Source organism: Ambystoma mexicanum, chromosome 4p (assembly GCF_040938575.1).
Source record: "Ambystoma mexicanum isolate Mex_15411 chromosome 4p, UKY_AmexF1_1, whole genome shotgun sequence".
Classification (NCBI taxonomy): Eukaryota; Metazoa; Chordata; class Amphibia; order Caudata; family Ambystomatidae; genus Ambystoma; species Ambystoma mexicanum.
The window spans coordinates 571,213,619-571,240,037 of record NC_090927.1 but is presented as its reverse complement, the minus strand read 5'-3'; positions in this window follow the sequence as shown (position 1 = coordinate 571,240,037).

Sequence of the window (26,419 nt, the reverse complement as noted above, 5' to 3'; positions counted from 1 at the left end):
TCTTGATAACACAAAATCCGAGCAATATCATCACTTGCAGGGCTCCTAGGAATTTGAATGCGTCTGCCATCTATTGTAGAAGCTCTGAAAACAATGCTTCAAACCAACTGTCATCATCTACTTCGTCGGTTTCGTCAATCATTTGATTCTGTAGTTTCGTCAGCATACCTATGGCTTCTGTTACAGTTCCATTTTCTTCATCGTGAGAAGGTATAAATGTACAACATGATTCTCTGATTTTTGCACAAACTCTTCCATCCATAGCTGTGATCATGTCAAGGACATCCTGATATATGCTCTGGATCCACATGCCCAACAATGATCCATGATCACTGCGGTACCATGTATCATTCCTGGAGTGTCAAAGATTCTGGCACAATTCTGATTTTCTCCCATTTTTCTTGTACCATTGTTTCTAAAGCACAGTTGGGAATTTTCCAACGGCACTATCTGTAGGAGTCCTCCTCTGTCTTCGACCCATGTCAATAGTTTTGCAAGTCTTGCCCAAAGTGGCTTGCATATTTTCTGTGCATTTTCAATTGCTTCTTTGCATGCTCCAGTGACCATCCAACTACTCCTTTTTCCCATCTATCTGGTGAAAGCACTGATCCCCAAATTTGCATTTGGCCTCTGTTCTTCCATCCACAAATTTCTTCTGCAGATTTTCCTGGACTCTCCAGTTTCTTGTTCACCTCCCATCGGATTCCAGCTCCTTTTATTCCAGATTTCTCGTACCTGATCACATGATTCTTAGAATGAGCTCTGTTTCTTGTCTTTGTGTCTTGAACATAATCATCTTCATCTGGATCAGTTGCTTCAGTTGCCCATTTAAAAGGGGCATCATTTCCCATGAACTGGCCTCTTGTCTTGAACATTTCTATGTGCGATATACAGTGTGCTGTCTGGACGTCAATTTCTACGGCTACAAAGATCGTTGATTTCCCCATGCTGCACGGTAGAAGTGCGCAAACAAAGCATTCCTCCTCTGAGTTTCGTCTTCCAAGTCTTCTAACTTCTTTCTTATGCTGGTACCATATGTTGTTTCCCAAATGTGCTGAGCTATCCAGGTAATCATTTATTTCACTGTCATCTCCTTGTATGCTTCTCTTTATTCTCAAGGTTTTCATGTAGTTGCTATCATCCCATCCCTAATAACATCCATGTAGCTTCTTCTCACGGGGGGATTTGCAGGCACTTCAATCCATGGTTCAGGCCTCTTAATCTGTACCAATGAGGTAGGTGAAAGTCTTGCAGTTTTCTCCCTAATCTTCTGTCCTTCCCTAGCTCTGGTTATGTATGGCCAAATTGATTCTGCTACTATCTCTGCACGTGATAGTTTTGTGGGACTTGTGCTTGTTCTCTTCATTGGATCAGAGTGCTTGTCAATGCTATCTCTGTTGGTTCATTCTTCAGCTCTTTTTGCTTCTTTAAAAGTTCAATGTTTCCCCTTTGTCTTTTCTCTTCATTTGTATGGTAGCTTTAGCACAGTTGGTTGTCCTACCTTCTCCCCTTCATTGGCCTGTGGATCTGTGGTTATTGAAATTAGACCTGGTATATGTGCACTCATCGTTTGCATGCGTGTGGTTGTCAGTAACCTGTCTTCATTCACATTTTGCTGACCTTGTCTCAGGCTTGTTAATGTGCTTGTTACTGCAACTCTATGTGTGTCATTGCTACTCACTTCCATCTCAATTTCACTCCTTCCATTGTCGGACCGTCTAGGGACTGGAATTACTACATAGTGTTTGGGTGCCATTATGGGTTTTATGTGTGCATCATTAGGTGGGTGCACTGGACTCTGAACGCTTTGTTTACCAATACAAAATGCAGTTCTAATTGTCAGTGACAGTAAAACAATGATGAATATAATTCTTAAGTACATGATACCCTTGTAGGTTAAACTGTAATATTTTCTTCCGGAAAAATAAGGCCATCTCTCCTCCTGGGGGAGGACACGGTTGTTATTTTGATTTCCCATCTCGAATATTTTAAGAAAGGCTAACGCTTTAATACAATCTTAGACAATATTATTTCTGGATTCTGCTGTTTCCTCTTGCGGGTTGCATGCACTGAAACAATTGCCCCTCTTGCCTGGACACTGGATTGTCTGTTGTCTATGGATGTAGTTCTCTTTTTCTACGTATGGGGAAATGTCAAAATCGGGTCATGGGGTCAACACGTCTCTTTACTGTGCATGTTCAAAGTATGCGAATTCCCAGTCGATGCCTTTTACTTGCTTCATTCCAGGCGACATGTTGCGTCCTTGTCAGTGTAACAAAAGTGAAGTCTCTGGCAATGCTTTCTCGATCTGTTCCTCGGCAGGAAGCTTTGCGGTCTCCTCTGGAAACTCTGATGGAGATTGGAGAGTTTGAGTTGCACTACGATACCATGCATGGGCATGCTTCTCTGGGTAGATTGTGCTGGCTCTCTGATTAACGTGAGGACATCAGCACCAGCAGGTCTCTCTACATTTCTGGAAATTCCTCAATTAGGCGAAAAAGACATTATTCGCCAATCTGCTACCTTTTGGTGACTGGGACATTTGTCTAGTCCTTGATGAATTCTAAATCAGTTCGGTACTCACTGTGAGTGGCTTCTACGATATAGGTTGGTATGGAGAGTGACCTGGATGATAATCCGTTCAAAATTATGCTTAAGCGTTCTGTGTTTGAGGGATCTTGAAGAAATGTTAATACATCAGTGTGTCTTCCGACAAAGTTTGGGTGTTCTTCAATTAGATGAAAAAAAATCACGTTGATGAGTGTATTCACTTCTTCTTCCACTTGGGACATTTGTTTTCTCCTCCCTGTATTCTGAAAGCAGGACGAACTGCTCGGCGATCACAGTGAGCAGCCTCCTTATTGTCTTTTCGTTTTCAGGATCTTGCAGAAATTCTGAGATACTAGTGAGTCTTCCCACTAGTGATGGGTATGACCTCAAGACTAGGTCAAAGTAATTTAAAATGTCTTTAGTGATGTCATGGCTGTGGGATGCCATTTATGAGTCCAAACATTGATCCTGTCTTGAACAAGTCTGGATACTGTATTTTCTTCTAACTCGTGTGTCTGCAATTGACTTTTGACATATTCTTTCCTTATCAAGGCTTCAGTGTGCCTCAGTTCAAGGTTCAAAGTCAATAGCCTATGTTGTGGCTTACATATGCACTTCTCTTCTTCACCCTGCAACTAGGATGCACAGAGTGTCCATTTTTATGTCCTTATCCTCATTTCCTTTTGCTCAGAGGAATGTTCACTTTTAAGCCACAAATTTGCACAAAAGTTCCTTGTCTTTGCTGCTGGTCATGCGTCTTTCTTCCTCGTCATGGATCTCGTCTGCACATGCTGTGGTTCTTCCCCGTTGTCTGTAGTCTCTTCGCAGTGGGGTGGAGGCAGGGGGACTTCTCCGGTGTATGGCTTGATGTCGCCCAGGAAGATCCATGCTCTTCTTCCTTGTAGCTTGACTGCAGATGGAGTGACGTCTTCAACTGTGAACGGTCCATTGAACCTTGGCTCGTCCCACATTTTCCTTGTGTGATTTCTCACCAGGACGGTGTCTCCAGGGAAAATTGAAGAAACACATAGACTGTGCTCTGTGCTGCCCTGCACCCTTTTCGTCGTCACTGCAGCTGGCCTGCAATTACAGTAAGACAAGATGTCATGCAGTTCAAGTAATTTTGCATTTCAGACCCTAAGATGTCACTTGTCGGCTGGGCATCACACCTAGTTCTGCTTCGGGGTGTCAGGGGAGTGCGCATCCTTCTTCATGTGGTTATTTTGTGTGGTGTAAGGTGATGGTCAGAACCAGCTTGGTTTCTGAGTGCACACAAAGCAATGGAAGGCAGTGCAGCCAACCTTCCTTTCTTTAGAGTAAGCTTCAACTTGGCTATCCTTTCCTTTAACAAGCCGTTGAGCTTCTCACCTATTCCATTACATGCGGGATATACGCCAACGAGAACTTGTGCTTTATACCAAGCAACAAGCTAATCTGTTCAAAAACTTTGTTGACAAAGTGAGCCCCATTATCTGATCTCATGACCTCACATACTCCCCACCTGGGAAATACCTCTCTCAACAGAAATTTGGCAGCACAGGTAGAGTCTGGGTGTGTACATGGACCTGCGTCTATGCATCTAGAGAATGGACACACCACAACAATTAGGTACCTGTACCCGTTACATACTTGAATCATATTGACGTAATGACATGCAAGTGCTGAAAAGGTCCATTGGGCCTTGGGATGACTCCTCTAATTACCTTTAGTGTGTGCCCAGCTGTGAACTGTTGGCAGATCATACAGTTCATCATAAAAAATGCAACGTGTTCTGCTAAGTTCGGTATGAAGCAGTCTTCAGCGAGCGTTGCCGCAAGAATTTCTTTCGTCATGTGTGCTGGATAGTGTAGCTGCTCCAGTGCTAATTTTAACAGGGCGATAGGCATTACTGGTTTACCACTGCTGTCTTGTCACCACAAGCTTTCGGAGGGGTTTAAAGAACACCCTTGCTGCTTCCACGGGTTATTTTCCTACTGTGGTGCCTCCCCTTGGAGTTCCATTAACTGGGTTTGCCCCATCTTGTTATAGCTCTCAGGTTCATTTCGTGCAACAATCATCTTTTCGTTTACATCAGTTATTATGGGATCACCCTTGGACGCCATAGGCTTGGCCTCCGTGTCTGCTGCTTGATTTCCTCTTGAGATAAAATCTGTCCCCTTTGTGTGGGCGGCACATTTCATGACCGCTCTGCCCACTGGGTGCTGTAGTGCCTTGATGAGCCTGTCCAATAAGACTGCATGCTGCACTGGTGTGCCACCGCTCGGAGGTAGCCCCTCCTCTTTCAGCGTGCTAAGCCTGCATGTACTGTTGATGTCACATAGGCGTAGTCACTGTACACTGTTACTTCTTGGTCGGTGTGATTCTCAATCATGAGTATTAACGCCAATAATTCTGCAGCCTGTGCTAAATAGTGAGATGGTAATCGTGCACTAAGGAGCACTCGAAATTCTCCATTTGCCGTGTGTTTTATCAAAGCGGCGCCTGTATATCTTTGCCCATCGTGTTGGTCGATTCTCGAGGAACCATCCATGAAGACAATTTCTCCTCCTGCCAATGCATTTTCTTTCACTCTGGGAGTCTCATCATAAAATTCTTCATAGTTCGCGCAGTCATGTATTGGCTTTCCTTCAGTGACTTGCTCTGCTATAAACATAGCTGGGTGCACTATCTTGCATCGAACGATCTTAATCGATGGATTCAATATGATTACTTCAGAAGCAGAAGCTCCCTGAGATGTTAACGTGCCTTTTGGTTTTTCTAGAATGGCAAATAGCACATGCTCGACGTACAAAGTCATTGAGCATCCCATCACAATGGTTGTCGCTTTGCCTAAGGCAAACGCTGCGGCAGCTAAACTTTGTTTGCACGAGTAGTGGCCTCTCATCACCGGGTCCAAATTCCCACTGTAATATGCCAGGGGCTTGTACCCCAATGTGGTTCTCTGTGTGAGTACTGCCGTAATGACGATGTCATTTGTGTGTGAGAACAGATAAAATTCCTCTGCATAATTGGGATTCCTTAGAACTGGTGCCGTGCAGATGGCTTTCTTGAGTTCAGTAAACCCTTCTTCCATGGTCTCGGACCACACAATTTTTTCTTTCATCACCTGTGCCTTCTTTAGGGCCTGTAACAAGGGCTTGGTATACGAGCTTGCACCTGGAGACCTAGAGAAGCTCTGCATCTGTTTTATCGTGTGTGGCTTGGCTGTGTTCAGTATGGCTTTAGCCCTTTCCGGGGTAACTCTTTTCCCCTCGTGTGAGATCAACTGGCCTATATACAACACTTCTTGTTGACAATATTGTAACTTTTCCTTGTCAACCTTATATCCTTTCTCAGCCAGTATGGTCAATAGCTGAATGGAATCGTGTCTGCACTTTTCCTCCGTGGTGCTGCAGATTAAGATGTCATCTACATATTGCAAGACAACACTCTCAAATGCGATATTGCTTAAGTCCATCTGCAGGACTCTGTTAAAAATCGAGGGAGATTTGCAGTACCCCTGGGGTAACCTCTTTTTTTTCAGGCACATCTGCCTGAAGGTAAATGACGCTAGATCTTGTGGGTCTCAGTGCAATGGGATTGTGAAAAATGCATTTTTCAAGTCAATCACCGTGAAATATTTTGCCTCAACAGGTATATTGCATAAGATCGTGGCCGGGTCGGGACTAAAGGGAACTCAGCCTCTACAATATTGTTTATCGGGCGCAGATCTTGAATTAGCCTCCAAGACCCTCCCTTTGATTTCTTGACAGGGTAAACTGCGGTATTGCATGACGACTCTGACGTCACTAAGATGCCCTGTTCCATCATAGCCAAAATTGTTTTGAAAATTCCCTCATCTGCCTCCCTAGACATGGGATACTGTCGTGCTTTCAGTAAAATAGCTCCTGGCTTCAGTTTAATTTTGACTTCTCCTACTCTTTTTAATAAGCCTATATGATAGGGGCCTGTATTCCATACTGAGACAGGCACCTGAGCCACTTTGCCCTCAAAATATTCAGGACGGTTCTGTGCCAACATCATTCTCTGGGGCACTTCTCTGTTGATCATCTTTGCCCAAAAAATGAGATTCACCTCAACTGTTATTTCCTCAGCGTCCGTTCATTCGTCGAACAGATCGTCATTTGTGATGTCAGTCAGCCTGTACCCTTTTTCAATGGCGATCACTGTGCACCACTGTCGGCCTTCATCATCACACCCATTGATCAAACCCATTTTCCCTCGTATTATGGCTGTGTGCATCTGTAACGCTCACCTGGTTCCCACGGGGGCGCTGGTCTAGTCTGGATTGCTGTGGCCTCTTCTAGCGTGATGCGCAGGACCCGGAACACCGATTGGACAGGACCTCCAAATCGTACTTGCCTGGCCCGTAGGAATATCCTTCTGCAGATGAGAAAGGGGATTAACAGTCTGCAGAATAGTGTGCTAGCTCCCCCCTTTCCCCCTTCCCCCTTCGTTCCTCTCTAACTTCCTCCAAACCCCGGTTGAACCTCACCTTATGGTTTGGAAGGATGAACTCTCCATCCTGCTTCTGGTGCAGGGGCGCGTGTTCGTCCAGTTACTTCACTGGTTTTCAGAATGGCGCTGGCAAAATCCACTTGACTTTCCTGAGCGATGCGCCGTAAATATGAAAGTTCAAAGTTCAAGTGAGGCCCCCTTTATGTTGTCTTTCTAACCTGTGATCTGTCCTTTATTTCAGGTGCAGAATGAAGGCGATGCGTCGAGGGGTTAAACTGCCGAGGTGAGTAGTGATGAGGGCGATCCCTCTAAATGTCCTTATCATTCCCCAGAAATGTCTCTTGTCCTTTTCCCATAGGGGCCGGGGTACGGTACCTGGCAACGGGGCGGCGCCGACCCGAAATGAGGAAGAAAAGCCGGTAAGTATTATGGCTGTTAATCAGGCTTTCCTTCTGTGTTCCTTCTGCTCACCTTTTGTTTCTTCCTCTCTCCCCTAGGTGCAGAGATGTGGTGTCCGATGCTGACAGCCGCGATGGTGCCGGGAGATGTCTCGAGGACAGGTGAGGGAAGCGTGGCGCTGCAGCGAGCAACGCAATGCTTTTAAATGGAAGTCTTTCTTCAGGGATGCTGGCGAGAAGATTCCGGATGCAGGTAAGAAATTTGAAATAGTCCTTGGTTTTCACCTTTCTCTTCTCTTCCTTCCTTGCAGGTCTTCCAGGTTCGAGGCGGGCGTGGCTGGAGTCCAGGAGCAGGAGGAGACACGGTGAGCGTTAAGCTGCAGGAAGCAGAACAACGCAAAGCATGAGCTGCTGTCTGGGCGTGGCTTAAATAGCCTCCAAAGAAGTCCCAGGTATGTATCCTTCCCCAACTAGGTATGTATCCTTCCCTGGCCACGCCCGAGTGAAAAAATAGTCCCTATGAAAAAATAGTCCCTTTCAGGTCTCAGGGAGGCCTGAAGCGTGCAGCATGGTCTGCATCAGGTAAGTGCACAAAACACCTCCCTTTATGAGCCTGGCGCCTACGGCGCCAGGACTGAGTCCAAAGAGCCCCTATAAGGGGCCGCTGGGCTTTTACCCGAGGGCATGATGCCTGCTTCCGGGGGTGCTGGGCCTGGCCTGGTGCTCCGGGGGTAGGCATCATGACAGCATCATCAAGGGAAATACTTGTCCCTTTTCCTCTTGCATAGGTATTCTTGGCCTACATAGAAACTCATCTGGGGTCCTCATGGTTTTGTCTGTAAGGCCTGGTAGCCATGCCATCAGCACTCGTACTCCATATGCAAATATATCTGGCTCCAATAGAACAGCTTGCATAGCCGTGTGTCCTGCGTATGCTCTAATCATCTTGCATACGCTCAGATAGTGCATTCCTGCGGTTGAACATACTATGCCCTTCTCCATGAACGAGATTGTCATGTTTAACTTTGTTATTAAGTCTCGTCCCAATATATTCACTGGGGTTTGCCTTGAATATAACAGTGGTACATTCATGACACATTCTCCTATAGAGACTGGAAGTGTGTCTGTAAAAGGAACATGACTTGTTGCTCCTATGAAGCCTGAGTATTTATAGCATCGCCGGACAAGGAAAACTTGCCTTCACGTATACCCGTGCCAACTAAGAAGGAATATTCTTTATCCCCTATAACGACATCCACCCTTGGTTCCTGGTGAGGGTCAGGTGTCACTGATAGGATAGAACACATCAGGTTCCCAGTGAGCTGTCCTAGTCCATATACAATCTGGTCCCATCTTGCGTGAACGGTCTTCCCCCATCACCAGTGTTAACTCTTATCCCATCGTTCACAGCCTGACCTATACTTGTTGTTTGTGACATTTACATCAGCGAGTGTTGGGAATGCCCCTGTGGACAATTTATCAAATTATGAGGTTGCGAGCTTTGCTGTGCTCCTAGCGTTTGTGGTTGCACCGTGTGATTTTGTGCAACTCCATTTCCTCCCTGTTGTAACAACACAGGTGGATTCACCATACCTGCTCTGGTTCCTTGGTCATTTGGCACCATGCCTCGACTTCTGCATGTGTGTGCTAGGTGCCCTGTCATCCCACACAACCAACATATTGGCGGTTGTCTGATCATTTGCCCATTTGACGTATCCTGACTTCCATTTTGCATGTTTTGGGAACTTCCCTGATTATTCTGCCATCCTCTTCCTCGAAAGCCTCTCCTTCTGTGGTAAAACCCATTACTGCCCTGATTAACCTGCCATTGATTATTGGCCTGCTGCATGTTTGATCCATCCATGCTAGTTATCATTGCCCCTTGAATGGCATATTTTAATAATTTCTTCTGCACTAATTTCGCCTCTTCACCTTTTCGTGTAGCCTCTTTTTTGCGATTCTTCTCTTGCAGCAGCCTGTAATAGGGAGCTATGGTCAGCTGTATTTCAGACCACGGTTTGGCCTCGATTCTTACCAGTTTCTTGAGCTGTTTCTATACCTGATCTGGCAGCCCTTGGCATAATATATGGTAGAACACGGGTATAGATTTCCCCCAAGATTCCCGCGTTTCAAGTACCCACATGTCTTGGAAATTCTGAATGTAAATCAAAGGATCCCCTGACTCCTTCATAATACGTGACACTATAGCTCCCATGTCAGAAGTATCCGGATAGATCGATCGTAATGCTTTCCATACTGCAGCTCTGCAATTGTTAAATGGTGCTCCGTCCTGCGCGGTATTGACTGTAGTCAAACCAGGGAACCTACGCGTGTCCACACATCATCAGCTCTATCACCAAGTATGGCGATTAAAAGACCATTGATATCCCCTATAGCTAATGTGTTTCCTCCCGTCATTTTTTCTAGCTCGTGTATCCATTTTTCGGCTCCCAACGTCAGCATTGGAAGCTTGTTTTTCAGGTTTTCCTGACCCATGTGTGGCCATGGAATATACTGTGGTCTCGCTCCTCCCTTCTCGAGCAATGGAAATCGGGATGCATAGCCCTCGTTCTCTTCTCTCATTCTATTTCTATCCACTGCAGGAGTGATATTCTTGCATCACTGCCTACCTCGTAATGTCCTCAGTCGGCTCACATAGGGTGGTGGAGACACCCCACTCTGGCCAAATATTATTTCTTTGCGTGGGCCTAACTGTGTGGCTGATTCCGATGCCCTCGGTGTAGACACACTAGAATCCAACCATCTTATTCCCTTTCCCCTTGAGAAGCGTCTTTCGCGTCTTCTCTCGTCTTCCTTTTCCTCATATTCCTCTCTTTCTGCGTCTGACATGATCTGTGCCCAACTTGTGCAACTTCTCGCGTGCTCCTTGTTCTTACTGATTTCAACCTATCTAGGGATAGCTCTCTATTCCTACTATTTAGGGAGGCGTCCTCAGCATCATAAAGCTGATTACTCTCCAGGCGCTCGTCCTCCCCTTCCCCTTTGGGTACTTGTTCTAGCCCCATCTCATCGTATATTCTATCGATCGTCTCTCCGATGCTTCTGGTGTCGATATTTGCCCTGGACGTGCCTGGTACTGAATCGTACTCAGGAAAGAATTCTTGAATGTCTTCCCAATTTACTACTGGACCAGGTTTTTTAACCCCTCTTTCCAGATATTCAAGATCGTGTGATCTCGGTCTTCGCTTGTGTTCTATGTCGCCATTGTATTCTCTGCACCTCCTCTCTTCCTTTCTGACCCCATCTTCTTTCTCTTTCTTTGCATTTCTACATTAATTTGCACTTCGTATTTCCTCATCCCTTCATCTCTTTATTCTTATCTCCCATATCCTTTGCTCATCTTCTATTCGCCTTCGTTCCTGTCTACCTTGATCATTAGATGCTCTCTGTTTATGATCCTGTTGTCTTGTTCTTCGTGATATAACTGCTCTCGTCTCTGCCTATCTTTTTTCATAATTTTTTTGTCTCTCAATCTTTTTTCCTTTTCCTTCTCTGTTCTCTGTACATTGTCTAACTTCTCTTTTTGATTCGCATCATTCATGCTTTTACTATCGAGTTTCAATAAAATCTGACCTCCCATCCATTTGTTTTCTGCAAATGCTATCTCATCAGTTCTATCCTCATTTCCTTTCCATCTTTTGCCTTCTCTCACTGTATCGAGAGATTTACTTGCTTGTGCCTGGTCTTTCCTCTCGTTCTCGCGTCTCTCTTTGTCCCTTGGGAACTTGGAGGTAAATATCTCTATCTCTGTCTTTGTCTGGGCTTTCGTCACTACTTTGCGTGGTGACTCATATGCTGGGTTGCTGTACCCCGTGGCTGCTTTGAGCTCTCTTAGTGGGTTTAATCCTTCGTCCTTACTAATTTCGATTTTCATTTCAGGTGGGGAGGGTGGCGCGGAAGGCGTCTCACCCCCTCTGTACATACATTAAGTATCCAATCTAACGATGGCTCCTCTTCCTTATCCTCTTGATACATCTTACAAAGCTCTAAACTATGTAGGCCTTTATCTAACTTTTTGCCTTTGTGTGTGGCATGCAAATATGTCATCATGTGCTGTAGGACAGCGTTAGACAGCGATCCTCCCTGGGGCCAAGTATGCATAAACATTTTGTTTGCGGTTCCTTTAACCCATTCTGCACTGTACTTTTTCAGCTTGGGTCCATGTTTTGGCAACTGTTTGCACAGGTGTACTAATGGAATCATATCTTCCATGCTTAAATATGGTCCCCTTTCCTTCATATAACACTTGTTATGCCTTTCTGTCTTCTCAAACAACTTCAACTATATGAGCGAGCACCAATCGTCGCAATCTCCAATCCTGTTTTTTCCACAAAAATTATATTTCCTTTTTCAACCAACAACCATTGATTTGTATTCTACAATATCTCAGCTACTCAATCGGCTAATTTTTTATGCTCGTTCTCTAAAGGAAAAATTTCATCCTATGATGTCACAACACAAAACACATAAGACAAACGTTAACAGACTAGACAAACTCCAGCTGGCTACACAGACTCGCCCCTAAATTTACCCCGACATGGAGTGTAAGCCCATCCCCTTCACAAGCGTCTATTGATTCCCATTTTTATTCAGGACTACGGATGAAGGCTTCTTCTAACTGCTATATAAAGCATAGGAATTTTGGGCGAATCCTTCTCTTCTCAGGTGTCCTCCCTGGTATTCCCCTCTTTTCTCAGGTATCCTCCTGTTATCCCCTTCTTCTCTCAGGTATCCTCCTGGTATACCCCTCTTCTCAGGTGTCCTCCACGTTATTCTTATCCACTACTTGGTCACCACTTAAATCACTATTTCCTTCCCCTTATATATATATACACTCTACTCTACTCCTAACTGTATTTTTGTTTTCCCGCCTCCCTCTGTTACCTTCCCTTACTTGTTCTAAGGCATGCACTTTAGCCAAAGCGTTCAGTCTTTTTCACTCACTGTTCGCATATTTCCTCTCTGGATGCTCGGGATCACCGCCTCCGTCACCGCATCTCCTGCCGTTCGCCCGCTCAGCTGCTCATAGAAGTGGGAAGGGGTTCGTAGGGGGAAGTACAGGTCCCTTCAGACCTACACCTGCAGGTTTTTCAGTTTATTCTAACCACTGTCTACGGGGAGCTTCACGGTCTACTTAGCCGGATGGCAAAGGACTTGTGATAGTGCAGAGGACCTTGAGTTACTTTATGTTGATGGTCAATGGTTGTCTTATTTAATCGATAACCATTAATCTCTGCTACCAAGTGTGCAGGATGGACCCCAACCGGCCCATAGGACAGGGGTTTTCCCAAACCGCACTTTAAGATGGAATAGTGTCAGAACTCTGAAGTATTCCTGGTTGGAGTTCTTCTGTGGCAGTTTGAACCCGTTGTGTAGCCGACAAGTTCTTTCTGCCAATGTACCTCTCAGGGATGTAAAAACAATCGCCTGAGGGGTTAATTGACCCAAAGATGGATAGATGCCACAGGATACCGCTGACCTGCAAAGGAAGGTCAAGGTTAATACTAATGAATACACATGAACAAATGACAAGGCAGGATCAAGGAAATAGTACCTTTGGACTAGCAGATAATGTTCCAGTACTAAGGTCAGTGCTCCTGATGATAAGCAACAGCCATAACCTAAGAAGTGGATAACAGTATAATGAGTGGGTTTAGTTAACAAAGAAGAGTAGCAGTATCATGAACAGTATGAAAAAAACAAGACAAATACCTCTTACCATATGTCCGAGAGTGGATTCTGCAGATTGAAGTTGGTTTTGAGAGGAATGGAAGATGGGAAGACCTACCCGCTGTTACACAGTCCTTGCACCAATGGAGTGAAGAAATGCTCCTCCTAACACCCGCTGGCGCGAGGACGCCTAGCAAGTTCCCAGAAGGAAGTCTCAGGTCGGTTGAAGTGAAGAAGATCCTCCTAACACCCGCCGGCACAAGGACGCCTAGCAGAGTTCCCAGGAAACAGTCCAATTTCCAGTGAAGCGAAGAAATGCTCTTCCTAACACCCGCCGGCATGAGGACGCCTAATGTATTCCTGAAGGCAGTCCAGGTACACGCAATGGAGAGAGTCTCCAGGTAAGGTAGTGCGGAAGCAGTGGTCGAATGAGTGAATGAGCACAAAGTTGAGCGAATGGAAGAATGGTCGAGAGTTCCGGGTCAGTATCCGTGCAGGCAGAATCAGTACAGAATCAGTAGACGAAGCAGGTCAAAAAAGCGTTGCAAGGGTCGTAAGGTGGATTTCGTGAACAGGCAGACAGGGAGCAAGACAAGGAAATTCCGTAGGATGTAGCCGGGTAGATAACCAAGAAAACAGTTCCAAAACAAAGTTTCAATGGCCGTAGAAAACAAATTCAGAAGCAGTGATTCAAGGATGGGCGGGCATAAGTAGGAACCATAGATCATGTGACATGGTGAAAACAAGGCTTAAGGTGAAAAGGCACGTGACTGAATGAATGTGAAAGGACCTCATTTCCATGGTAACTTCCAACATCGTCTAACTGCTAAATGGCGGATGTTCATGGACTTAGATTTACATGGCACAGTTACCCGAGAGTGTGAATGAGCGGGGGAACTAGGGAGGGGAAAGCTGGCCCGTATATGAGTTCTGATTTTCCCCACGTTTCGGGACGAAGCAGTTTCCTGACAAATAGCAGCACTCGTGAGGTGGCTACTGATGCAGATTACTACTCAAGCATCAAATCAATAATGACAACTCAATAGTTTGGCAAAGGAAGTCCATTTAATGACAATTAAAATAAACAGGAGTTATGAATATCTGCGGTTGCGTGATCTTCCTTCTCGCTTCAACACCCCAATGAACTTCACAAAAATCACATCCTTTATACTAAAACCTCGTCATCGCTGAGGTGAAACGCTAAAAATGTTGCATGCAATTCTATTGGTTATAGGAAGGTAACTTTACTATAGGTACTACATCTATGAGAAAAGTCCAATTTTAGAAGTGTGCCCAATAGCTTCTCTGAGAAAGTTGCATTTAGAAGTGTGCCCAATAGCCTCTCTGAGAAAAGTTGCATTTAGAAATGTTCCCAATAGCCTCTCTGAGAAAAACTGCTTTTAGAAGTGTACCCAATAGCCTATGTGTGTATTTAGAAGTTGTGCCCAAGAGACTCTCTGAGAAAAGTTTCACTTAGAAGTTGTGCCCAATAGCCTCTCTGAGAAAAACTGCTTTTAGAAGTGTACCCAATAGCCTATGTGTGTATTTAGAAGTTGTGCCCAAGAGACTCTCTGATAAAAGTTGCATTTAGAAGTTGTGCCCAATAGCCTCTCTGAGAAAAGTTGGATTTAGAAGTTATGCCCATTAGCCTCTCTGAGAAAAGTTGCTTTTAGAAGTGTACCCAATAGCCTGTGTGTGTATTTGGAAGTTGTGCCCCAATAGCCTCTCTGAGAAAAGTTGCATCTAGAAGTTGTGCCCAATAGCCTCTCTGAGAAAAGCTGCATTTAGAAGTTGTGCCCAATAGCCTTTCTGAGAAAAGTTGCATTTAGAAGTTGTGCCCAATAGCCTCTCTGAGAAAAGTTGCATTTAGAAGTGTACCCAATAGCCTATGTGTATATTTAGAAGTTGTGCCCAACAGACTCTGAGAAAAGTTGCATTTAGACGTTGTGCCCAATAGCCTCTCTGAGAAAAGTTCCATTTAGAAGTTGTGCCCAATAGCCTCTCTGAGAAAATTGCATTTAGAAGTGTACCCAATAGCCTATGTGTGTATTTAGAAGTTGTGCCCAATAGCCACTCTGAGAAAAGTTTCATTTAGAAGTTGTGCCCAATAGCCTATGTATGTATTTAGAAGTTAGGCCCAATAGCCTCTCTGAGAAAAGTTGCATTTAGAAGTGTGCCCAATATCCTAATAGTCTAATATCATCTGTATAATGTAGAATCTAGTACTCTGCCTAACAGTCTAAAATCCCTTTTATACAAAACTTAATCCCCAGTCCCAAGACCAACCTCGCCTGCCGATGTGAACTGCATCCTATTTAATGCCCGATCCGTAGCAAAAACCAGATTCTCCATCTTTGACCTCCTCACCTCTGACAATCCAGACCTGGTTTTCATCACTGAAACTTGGTTCTCTGATGACTTCGCACCAATCGCCAGTGAAGCCTTCCCCCCTGACTACTCCCTCATCCCACTGAACCATCCCTCTAGAGGAGGGGGAGTCGCATTCGTCTATAAGTCTTTCTTCCATGCCTCAATCATCGACAACCAACAGTCCATTCCCTCCTGCAAATCACTCCTCGTTAAACTATCCCTCTCCCCGTCGTTCTCGCACAGCTTCCTAATAATCTACAGGCCCCCAGGCTACAAAAGAAAAACATCCTCTGCGACTCAATAGCCACCCTTCAACTAAACCATCCCAACCTCACCCTTCTTGGAGACTTCAACATTTGGCTCGACATCCCCACCAACCCCATGACACACTCTCTGGTTGACTGTTTAGACTCAATTAACCTCCAACCCCACATAAATGGCCCGACTCACTATAAAGGACACACTCTTGATGCTATCTTCAGCTCCAACACCCGGATTCATTAAACCCCCCCCCACCCCCATCATCTGGTCCGATCACTTCATTCTCTCTTTCGCCATTCACTCACCCAACCCCACTCCCGTACTCGAATCTGAACCACCAAATCTACGCAAATGCTGGAAAAAACGAATAATCGTCCCAGACCTTGCCGACACACTCCTCCACCTACCTACCGGCTGACTAAACAACTGACCCCCGATGCCTTTGACTCATGGCTCAACGCATCTCTGATGCCGCTCACACCCCCTTGAAAACTGAAAAAACCCAAGCAAGGAACTCCACAAAATCATCTCTGAGTTCACCAAACCGGCATGCACCACGGCCGTCCCAACCCCCTCACAATCACTGTGTGACTCACTCTCCCTCCACTTATACACCACGGCTCTTGAAAGAACAAATACTCTAGCCACCAAACTGGCTCTTTCACAGCCACCAGGCAATACTCCCCCCTTAGCAGCCAAACCCCCAGCTGCGACCACTACGCAACCAACGTTCAAATCCTTTAGTCCAATATCACCAGAGCAATTTCTCAAACTTCTATCTGCCCGCAAACCATCTGGCTCCCCGCTGGACCCTTGCCCGTCCACAACCCTCAAAGAAATGTTCGCTTCCACCTGCGCAGGAGAACACGCAAGATCCATCATAAACGCCTCCCTTTCCTCTGGTATCTTTCCTGACTCATTCAAAATGGTTCATGTTAAACACTAATTAAAAAACGTTCTCTCGACCCTCTCCAGCCCAAAAACTACCGCCCCATCTCAAACACCAGATTCCTTGCAAAACTCATTGACCAAACCGCCTACTCCCAACTGAATGCCTTTGTCGAAGCCAACAATCTCCTAGACCCTGCACAATCAGGTTTCAAAGCCCGTCACGGAACCGAAACCACCCTAACCTCAATCTGGGATGACCTTAAAATGACAGCAGACTCCACGGGATGCGCAGCACTAATCCTTCTTGACCTATCCGCCGCCTTTGACACAATCAATCACTCAATCCTCCTAGACCGCCTCCACTCCCTAGGAATTTGTGGAACTGCTCTTAAATGGATCGCTTCATTTCTCAAAGATAGGTACCAAATAACAATGCTCTCCACCTATACCTCCCAAGCCCGACCAGTCGACACCGGAGTCCCACAAGGAGCATGCCTATCTGCACTCCTGTTCAATCTCTACTTGATCACCCTCCATCAATAGCTCGTTCACACAACATCCTGTGTTACAACTACGCCAACGACACTCAACTCATTCTAAAACTAATGAACTCAAATAACGCAGCCACAGTCGGTCTGGATAAATCCTGCCAGAACGAACACTTACCCCTGACCCCAACCCTAACCTCAACCACCACACCTACCGCTAAGAAGCAGCTATTTAACAAATACCGCACCAGCTGCACACATACCCGGTGCGCACACGCGCCGTTGACTCTCCCTACTCTCTCTACTGACCTGAACTTCGGTTCCCAAGGGTGTTCAACCTACCAGCGCTTTCAGACCATACCAATGGTATATAAGGCGCTATATAAGTGCAAAATAACATAACATAACATAAATATATGATAGTAGCGTGTGAGGATTGGATAACTAGTGTCAGGTGGGGCATCTAAGCCCTTCCTTCAGAATGACTACTGTGGATGTCACTAAAAGTACAACGTCTCATTGGTTCTACAAACTATACGATTCTAGATAACTTGGTACAGTGTGATTGGTTTGGTACCACACAGTGGTGTAAGTGTAAGAAAAGAAGTAGTGGAACTATGTTCCCTGCTAGCCTGCCCCGCTCCTCACAAACCCCATTGCCCCGTCCCCTCCCACACACAATACAAGCCCCCAAACACATTTGCCTGCTGTTTAAGGGAATGTTCAGTTCACTGCACTGAATGTGCAATTTTCAACTTCTTCCTACACTGTTACTTTAAAACTAAAACCGTTCCGGAACGGTTTCGTTTTAAAATAAAAGTATAGGAACAGTAAAACTTAATTAAAAGAAGTACAGGAGCACCGCTCCCGACCGCTCCTGCCCAATTCGACCACTGGTACCACATCACCTTGTACTTTTCCACTTCTCTTAGCAGCATGCAGAATGGTCGGCCAGGTGCAGGGTGCCCGTCAGCTCCCCTAGCCTCCCACCAACCAGTACCACCATCCATCATCGCCCCACTGGCCGTGTGTCAATTAGTTTCGAGTTTGTAGGCCTCGATGTTGCCTCTCTGTCTGAGAAAACTCGGATATCTGCGCATGGCTCAAGGCTGCACGTAGGTGTGAAGGCCCCAACTCTTCTTGCTTGGCAGGTCACGCGTTCCAGGCACCGTGAAATCGTCTCCGTCTCCATGTAATTTGTGTATTTGATTTTAGCTTTCTGTCGACCAAATGCCTTCTGCTGCTTATCTTGATTCCTTCTAACAGGATTCCCCGCTCTTGGTGTCATAAATTGTATTAGCCTGTGGCAGCTAAGATGACCTTGATTCCTTGCACGGGTCTCATGCATCTGAGTTTCGTTTCTGTCTTTGGCTTTCGATTCCCGTGTTTGAGGGGCTTCTTCTAGGGCCTCTTCGTAACTTGCGGTTGATTCTGCCCTTTTGCAAAGTGGACATATATGTTATATTCACTAAAAAATACTTTGTTAAGGGGACGTTATGCTTAAGTTGTGCTACTAAAAACCTGTGAAATTCACTAAAATAACTTTACAAACGTGACATTAAGGTTCAAAGTAAAACCGAAAACCCCCTGAAATTCGCCAGTTATGGTAGGCTAAGCAACCATACCTGCCCGCACCACTGTGCACTGGTAACACTTACACCCAGGACATGAAATATGGCATTACAAATGTCATTGATGACATCAATGATGATATCAGGTGTAGCCCCTTTGTTTTTGTTCACTGCCATACATATATATATATATATATTTTCAGTAAAAAACTTTGTTAAAGGGACGTTATGGTTCAAAGTAAAACCGAAAAACCCTTGACATTCGCTACTTATGGTAAGCTAAGCAACCATAACTGGCACCACCTACGTGCATTGCTAAGACTAACACCCGGGACATCAAAGATGACATCACAAATGTCATTGATGACATCACTGATATAGACGCACACAGTACAAGGAAGAAAAATTACAACAAAATAGTAAGTGACCTTCATTTTTCTGATATGTGTGTGTACTTCTTTTATATGAGGGGCAGAAGAAATAATGTATTTCTGTTGTTTGGACACAGAATGTGCAGTACTGTGGAGTGGCTGGAGGAGAATTTTCCGCATGGGGAAATGTCAGAAGATAGCGATAATGATGGTACACAGTACTCTGCAGAAGGAAATTAATGGTCAGTATTTTATGGGCATATAACATATAAATATTTATTTTTAACAGACAAGGTACAAAAAGAAGTAACGCCAACAAAGTACACAGAGGAAGACAGGCTGAAAAGGATGGAATTGAAAATGGACATACTGAATGACAATTTCAACAGTTTAAGGCAATTTGTGGAGGAATATGTGAGAGGAAAAATACAATATCACTGTGCCACCTGTACCTGCCCCCCTTCTCCATTTCCTAGTGAACCATCCCCAAACCTTCAAGAAGAAAATAAACGTTTTGATGAAACATCCATCCCTTCATCCCGTCACAAATCATCCCCTCACAACCAGCCTGTGTTAAACCCTAATTCCCCTAAATTCGTTTCAGTATCTGCTTCACCCTGTATTTCTCTTGATTGATGTGTGTGTGTGTTTTGACAATTTCTTTATGTTAGTTGTACTGGAAGGATGTGGGGCAAAACATTTTTTTTTTAAAAGAATTAAAATGTCAGCGGACAGCGTGCCTGTTCGAGCTGGACGTAAGCAATACTATATAGATGTTCTAACGGCAATACACCTACCCGTACCAATCGCAACCAAGATGGAAATTATCTTAGAACGGACCAGATGTTCAAGTTGTGCGTAAATGAACAGAATGGGACGTCCTAAGGACATTATACCTCTCCGTACCACTCACAAAGAAGATAAAACATGTTCGTAGAGCACACCAGGTGTCCGGGATGTCTGTAAATGAACAAAATGGGAGTGTCCTAAGGACACTATACCTGTCCGTAGCGTCCCCAGCCAAGATGGAACTGTCCGTAAAACAGGCGCAGTGGCTGGCATGTCTGTAGTCAAACAAAATGGAGGTGTCCTAAGGACACTGTACCTGTCCGTACAGTCAGCAGATCATGTACGCACAACGCCCATAAGTACTGCGAACATCGTGTCTGTCCGTAACTGTCCGTGTCACTTGTGTCGCACTTTTAATTAGTTTCAGGAGCCGAACACTGTCCGTAGAACACTCGCGCACATGCGCACGTCCGTTACTCTGCATTTGCTGTCTAGCGGGCACCCATTTCCCTCGAGGATGTGTTCACGATGTCATCATGTGACTGCACCCACCCTGAGCGTGTGGACTAATTTGCGCAGTTTGTCTGCTTCTGCAACATTTCAAAAGAACCTATACAAAAATGGGAAATTATTTTATAGTATTTCACATGTCCCATGTCCCATACAATTGGCCTACCTTTGAATGTATTGTTTAGAATTTTTGCAACGCTTTTCAGTGATCAATGTGGTCACGAGCTGCACCCATCCACCCCTAAAAATGGCCACACCCCCAAGCTCATCTTCATTGTCCTTCTGGCTATAGCAGATTGAGTTGTACTGCCTTTACTGCTGTAGCGAACATTAGCCGACTACTCCTTATGGCATCCATGGCTACTGTTGCTTCATTAGCCTCAGCACCACCCCCAAACCCTCCACCACACCACCTCCCCAAGGGCCTGCAGAGGGAAATACGGGTGAGGATGTAGAGATCGAGGAAGAAGAGGAAGAAGAGAATGAGGTGGAGGAACTCCGAACTACAAGCACTCACCGGGAGTCGTGGGTGTGGCGGTTGTTTACCGTTTTTGGTAACGTACCAAAAGCATGTGCGAACCTGGTCAGGTGTAACCAGTGCCAGTTGCTGCTGAGTCGCGGGAGACCTGGTGCATACAGCTTTGGTACGACAACCATGAAACGACACCTAACTTCGTTCCACGGTGCGGCCATTCGCAAGGTGGTGCCATGTGAAGAATGTAGTAGATTGAGTTCCTCCACAGCATCCTGTATCCGATCCTCTCACCACAAGAGACACTCCTCTGGGGGAGCGCATCCCTCCAGCTGCCTCACAAGCCATTCACGATGCTGTTGACCCATATCTTTCGAGGGTCACAATATTGTGTATGTACTGCGATGCAGTACTCTGCAGGGGGGAAGAGTCTTCGAAGTGCTTTTGAAGCTACGGTCACGGAGTAAAGGCCACCCTACATCTTTCTCTCTCCACCTGCCCTTTCGTATCCCCGTGGCTGGTGTCCCTTCCTTACCCTCCTTTGCCCTCCTCTCCTAGTGTGTCATGTGCTGAAAAGCAATAAACTTGAAAACAACAAAAATTACAAAAAAGGCACTTTTCAGAGCCGCCTTTCTCAGTTTAACAATAGAACTATCAAGTGACCATTGTAGGCCCCCGCAGATTTTTCAAAAAGTACGCGGACAGTCGTAAGACGCACAAAAATGGAGGGTGCAAGCAGGGCAAAACCAATGCACTTTTCGCTGGGAGTAAGTGGTGGCTCTGAAAAGAGCCTTTAGGTGGTGTTGTGTGTGTTTCAAAAAGTGTGGATTCGAAAAAACAGATTGCCAAATAGGTGACTATGAATCCAAAAAAGGTTGCAATGCATTTTGTACATTGCAAAGAAAAATCTGATTGCCAGCATATGTGAGATGGAATCCATCTCTGCGAAAAATGAAAGTGCTGCGGAACAAAATGTTTTCATTGTGGAATGAGGACATGCCAACATCTCTTAGAAATGCACAAGCAGCCTTATTGACATTGCGCCTCGCTTTCTCCATCTGTGGACCAAATGCAGAAGAACGCAGCCATATTTGTCTTTGTGCAATATGGGAAAACACTATTTGGCAATTTAGAAACATGTCCATGACCTTCGCAAGACCTTCCTTCATTGCAAATTGCAAAGAAATTCCAGAGACATGGCCTAAACTGTTTCCCCTGCAATGAATGATAAGTATATCAGGATGACGCTCTGTCTGTAAAGTAGCACACAGAGGTACCCAGTCCAGCCACCTCATTCACGCATGCCATGCCAGTGCCCTTCCACATGAGGAAATCCAATATCTGCAGATAGATCACAACTTTCTGCTTGCACCTTCAACCAATGTATCCATGAGTCTCCCAAAATCCAGATAATCTGTTTTCGAGCACACAGAGCCATGGGTGTCTGGTCTCCTGTCAGAGAAAAGACCTTATCACTAAATTTCTCCATTCAGAACACACCCACTGAACTTTAATGACTAATCCCTGCCTTCGCACATTCTCATTTGCATGCGTCTCCACCCCAGAATCCCCATTGATAATACGTGCTGCCTGCAAACTACTGCCATATCCGCGGACACGTAGAGGATCAGAGCGTGACGACAGTACATTTAAATATTGCTCCCTTTTCCCCTTTAAGGTGGGCTCTGAAAAGAGCCATTATTTTTGTTTTTGTGCAGATGCCTTACAGACACCTGTTATTTTGTTTTTTTAAATATTTTTTCTTCTTACTTTACTCCTACAACCATTACAGAACCTTCTCCAAAGCGAGCCTTACATTCCAAAAGCAGATGGCGTTTCCCAAAGAAGATAACGAAACACCATCTGCTGCAAAATAAGCCACATTACTGGGAACAATGTTCTCGTGGCTGCAGAAAAACATACCAGCTCGTAACATGAAAGCACGCATGCCGCGATTGATGTTACACCTCCCAATACTTTGATCAGGACAGAAAACAGAACTGTTGCCCCATTTTCCTCTAGGGAGTAACCCAGAAAAAATTACTTTGGCAGTTGTAAAGTTGTTAATGACTGCTTGCACCAACTGTCCTAAATGTTCCAGCAAAGTATGTGAACTCACGTAGCGCAAATGGCAAGCACCGTAGTGCAAAAGTACCACATGGGGACTGGTCACCCTACGCATGTCTCTGCAAACTTGGAGAATTGCTCCAACATTGTGATCAGTCTCAGCGCTCCACACCACCTCCATTCCTCTCACATTGAAATTGTGTGCCACATGCCTACTTTCGAAATAGTGCTGTAAACCATGGACAAAAATATCTCCAAGCACCAAAACCCTGACTCTCTCCACCTCTGCCATCTTCAGTATACGCATCGTCTTTCAACACAAAAGAGCAATGTGAACATCTAATTGGCTGATGCCTACAGTCCCCTTTCCATGCCGCATTTGCTGTAGAACCCTGTATGTGACACGCCCTACCTGTGGACAGGTGCTGTCTACGTGCGGCACGTAACTCTTACCCAGTCCTTCTATCCTTTCCACATCACTCTCAAATCCATTTCCTCATTGGACACAGCTAAGCAGTCACACAACCATCCACCAATCACATTCAACATCTCTACATCTAACTCCGTCATCAAAATTTCGCACTTCAAATGTACTATTGATCATTCTGAATGGAAGTCGCATATCATTGCAAAGCACATACTTCAAAAACTACTGTGCAAGTGTCCCGGATTTCTACGTACAGCTCCATGCATGCACACATGCATGAGTATAAAGTACAGGTATGCATATTTTATTCAGAGAACATGTGCAACCGTTATGATTTCATTTAAACAAATCAATGCCACTAAATCTGCATAGCCAATACATACCAACACTCCCCCTTTAAGTGCAAGACGTCCGATTTTTCATTGACAAACTGCACCACTTCTCACTGTCTCCCGCATAACCTATACATACGTAACAACCTTCCCTATTTAGTGCAAAACTCGATGTTCCCTTAGAAAATAACACCATTTTTTTACTGTGTACCGCCTACATTAATACTACTTCCAGTGGCATCGTATGAGAAAAATAAATGCTCCTGATTTCTGTGGTGACATCTCCCTCTGAGGGTCTCCCGATTTTTCGGATTCGTACTTATAAAATGAAAGTAGTGAGATTTTTCCCATCTACTATAACGACCTATCACTTACAAACATCTCTGCTATGGATAACACAGCTTAGAAAAAACAAGACATTTTCATAAACTGTAAATTGTACTCATTTCCGAATCACGTTCAACTAACCTACTACAAATAACATACAAAGGCAGCAAATAGTGAAGTGAAATGCACACATGCACTGTGTTGAGATATCAAAGGAGAATACTCTGACGAATGATGCAAAATTAGCGTGTACAGTAACATCACTGCTTTAAACACACAAAATTGCTAACTTCTTCTTTTTACAATCGCAGTGAAGACTACTCTCCTGAAAATCAACAGCATCTACACTGCAAACGACATATCTGAAAAAACCCGGTCATTCTGCAAAAAAAAGTAAGTACAGTACTACCTTTATATTCTTACTGGTCCTCAAAGAGACTGTGTGGGTTATTTATTTAATTTGCGCACCAAAACAAACATTGATTTCTGAACCATTCTACCAACAAATCCCCATTTATTAAACAAAGAATAACAGGCAGAATGGCTCACAAATCCCTGTGTATTTGGAGCTCAAATAACATACAGAAGCCATAGAATGTTAGTACTAGAAAACAAACAGCTGTTTCAATTTTATACCATTACGTTTACTATTAATGCTTCTCCTCACCAATAGCTCACTTTGTACTCTCATCTGAAGCACAGTGTAGTAGTATACAAACAGAAAAATAGCCTTCCCAACTCATTGTAACAGCCCAATGCACTTTCACACCCCACCACAAAGAGCTTCCCCTTCAAACTCATGCGCGCATGCACACAGCACACATACATTTCAACAGACCCCAAAGAATGCCTACCAAAAAGCAAGTCCGTATAACGGAACGCAGAAATAGAGCAAATGAAAATAAAGTGTCCAAAGTAAGCATCCTTCTGTAGCAGAGTTTGTAGAGAATGTTGGAACAAAACAGCTAATACAGTCGTTTAGCGAAACAAAGGAAGCTTCAACTACCGAAACTTTACCTCCTCTATCAAAATGTGGCACGAAACACAAAAAGCTTCACAAAAAATCGGCTGCCAGTACTGCTAACAATGTTCCTATTAATCCTGATATAGTAACAAGAACCCCTAGTACAAAAAGTATTTTAGCAGAAATGTCACAGAGTCCTTCAGAATCTAATAAAAAGAGGACCGAAACCATCCACAACCCTTAAAACCTACCATAGAAAAGTAATCCTACAAGCTCTCGTAGACAGTGCAATCCTTCTCAAAAAGAAGTTGTTCATATTAGTGTTAAATAGGATGAAACCACTAACAAAACTAAGTACTAAACTACAAAAGAAACTTATCAATAAACGGAATGTCAACAAAAATAACTTCTTAAATATTTGTGGAGGTGAATGGAGTCACACCACAACCACAGAACCATATTTTAATGAAAAAGCATACAAACAAAATCAAACAAACACAATTGCCATCCATAGCAGTGGACGAGGGTATGAAACAATCAATAATACCATCATGGAACAAGAAACACTGCTTAGAAAAGTATTCCTTGAAAACTCAGAATTACCTCTCAATTCAACTGAACCAGACCGTCCAGTTTACAAATGGCCGTGCACGTCAATGTGTGACATTCCTAACAAATCTTTCAAATCTTTACGTCAGTTCCTCAATCAGTATGTGAAAGGTAAAGACAAAATTAAAATGAAAGTACTGCAAAATATGGATATCTGTCCAGTGCGCAAATACACAGGACTACAAGGACATTCATTAGTCTGAATTTCAGGACCTATTTGCAAAAGCACCTTCCATGATATCAAAAGGATATCAATACATCATTCAAATGTAAGAAATCTAGTGTATAAAATATACTATGCTAAAAGTCCAGCTTTAGAATTAGCCAATTTAAATAACACTCTTCTGCATGGTACACCCAAATACCTACAAGAAGAAATCAACCGTATCCAGAGAAAATATTTTGGAAGTGAAAGCCACTTACAAAATGCAATAGTTTTAGAACAGACTAGCAACAATTCTGCACATAGCAACCTTCTATTACACACATACAAAAAAGAAATACTAAAATGTAAAAGTGCATCGGCTGAAGTACCAAACCATGTGTGTGTGTGTGTGTTGCCGCAGAACGTTTACAAAAGGAACACAAAATATAGACATAGCATACAAAATAGAAGACAATGAAGATTCCAAATGGTTTGAATTAGCTCTCTACCTTTTAGCAGAAAACAAATACCAAATAAGTGAACCCCTAATATGTTGCAGTTACTGCACTACAAAACTGGACAACAACCAAACTCCTTCACGTGCTATCACAAATAATTTGGAATTGTTCCCACTACCAAAACCCCTGCAACAACTCAAATTGTATGAGAGCATCATAATTCAAACATTTCACCCATTTCAAGCAATTATACGTCTTCAACCTAAAACA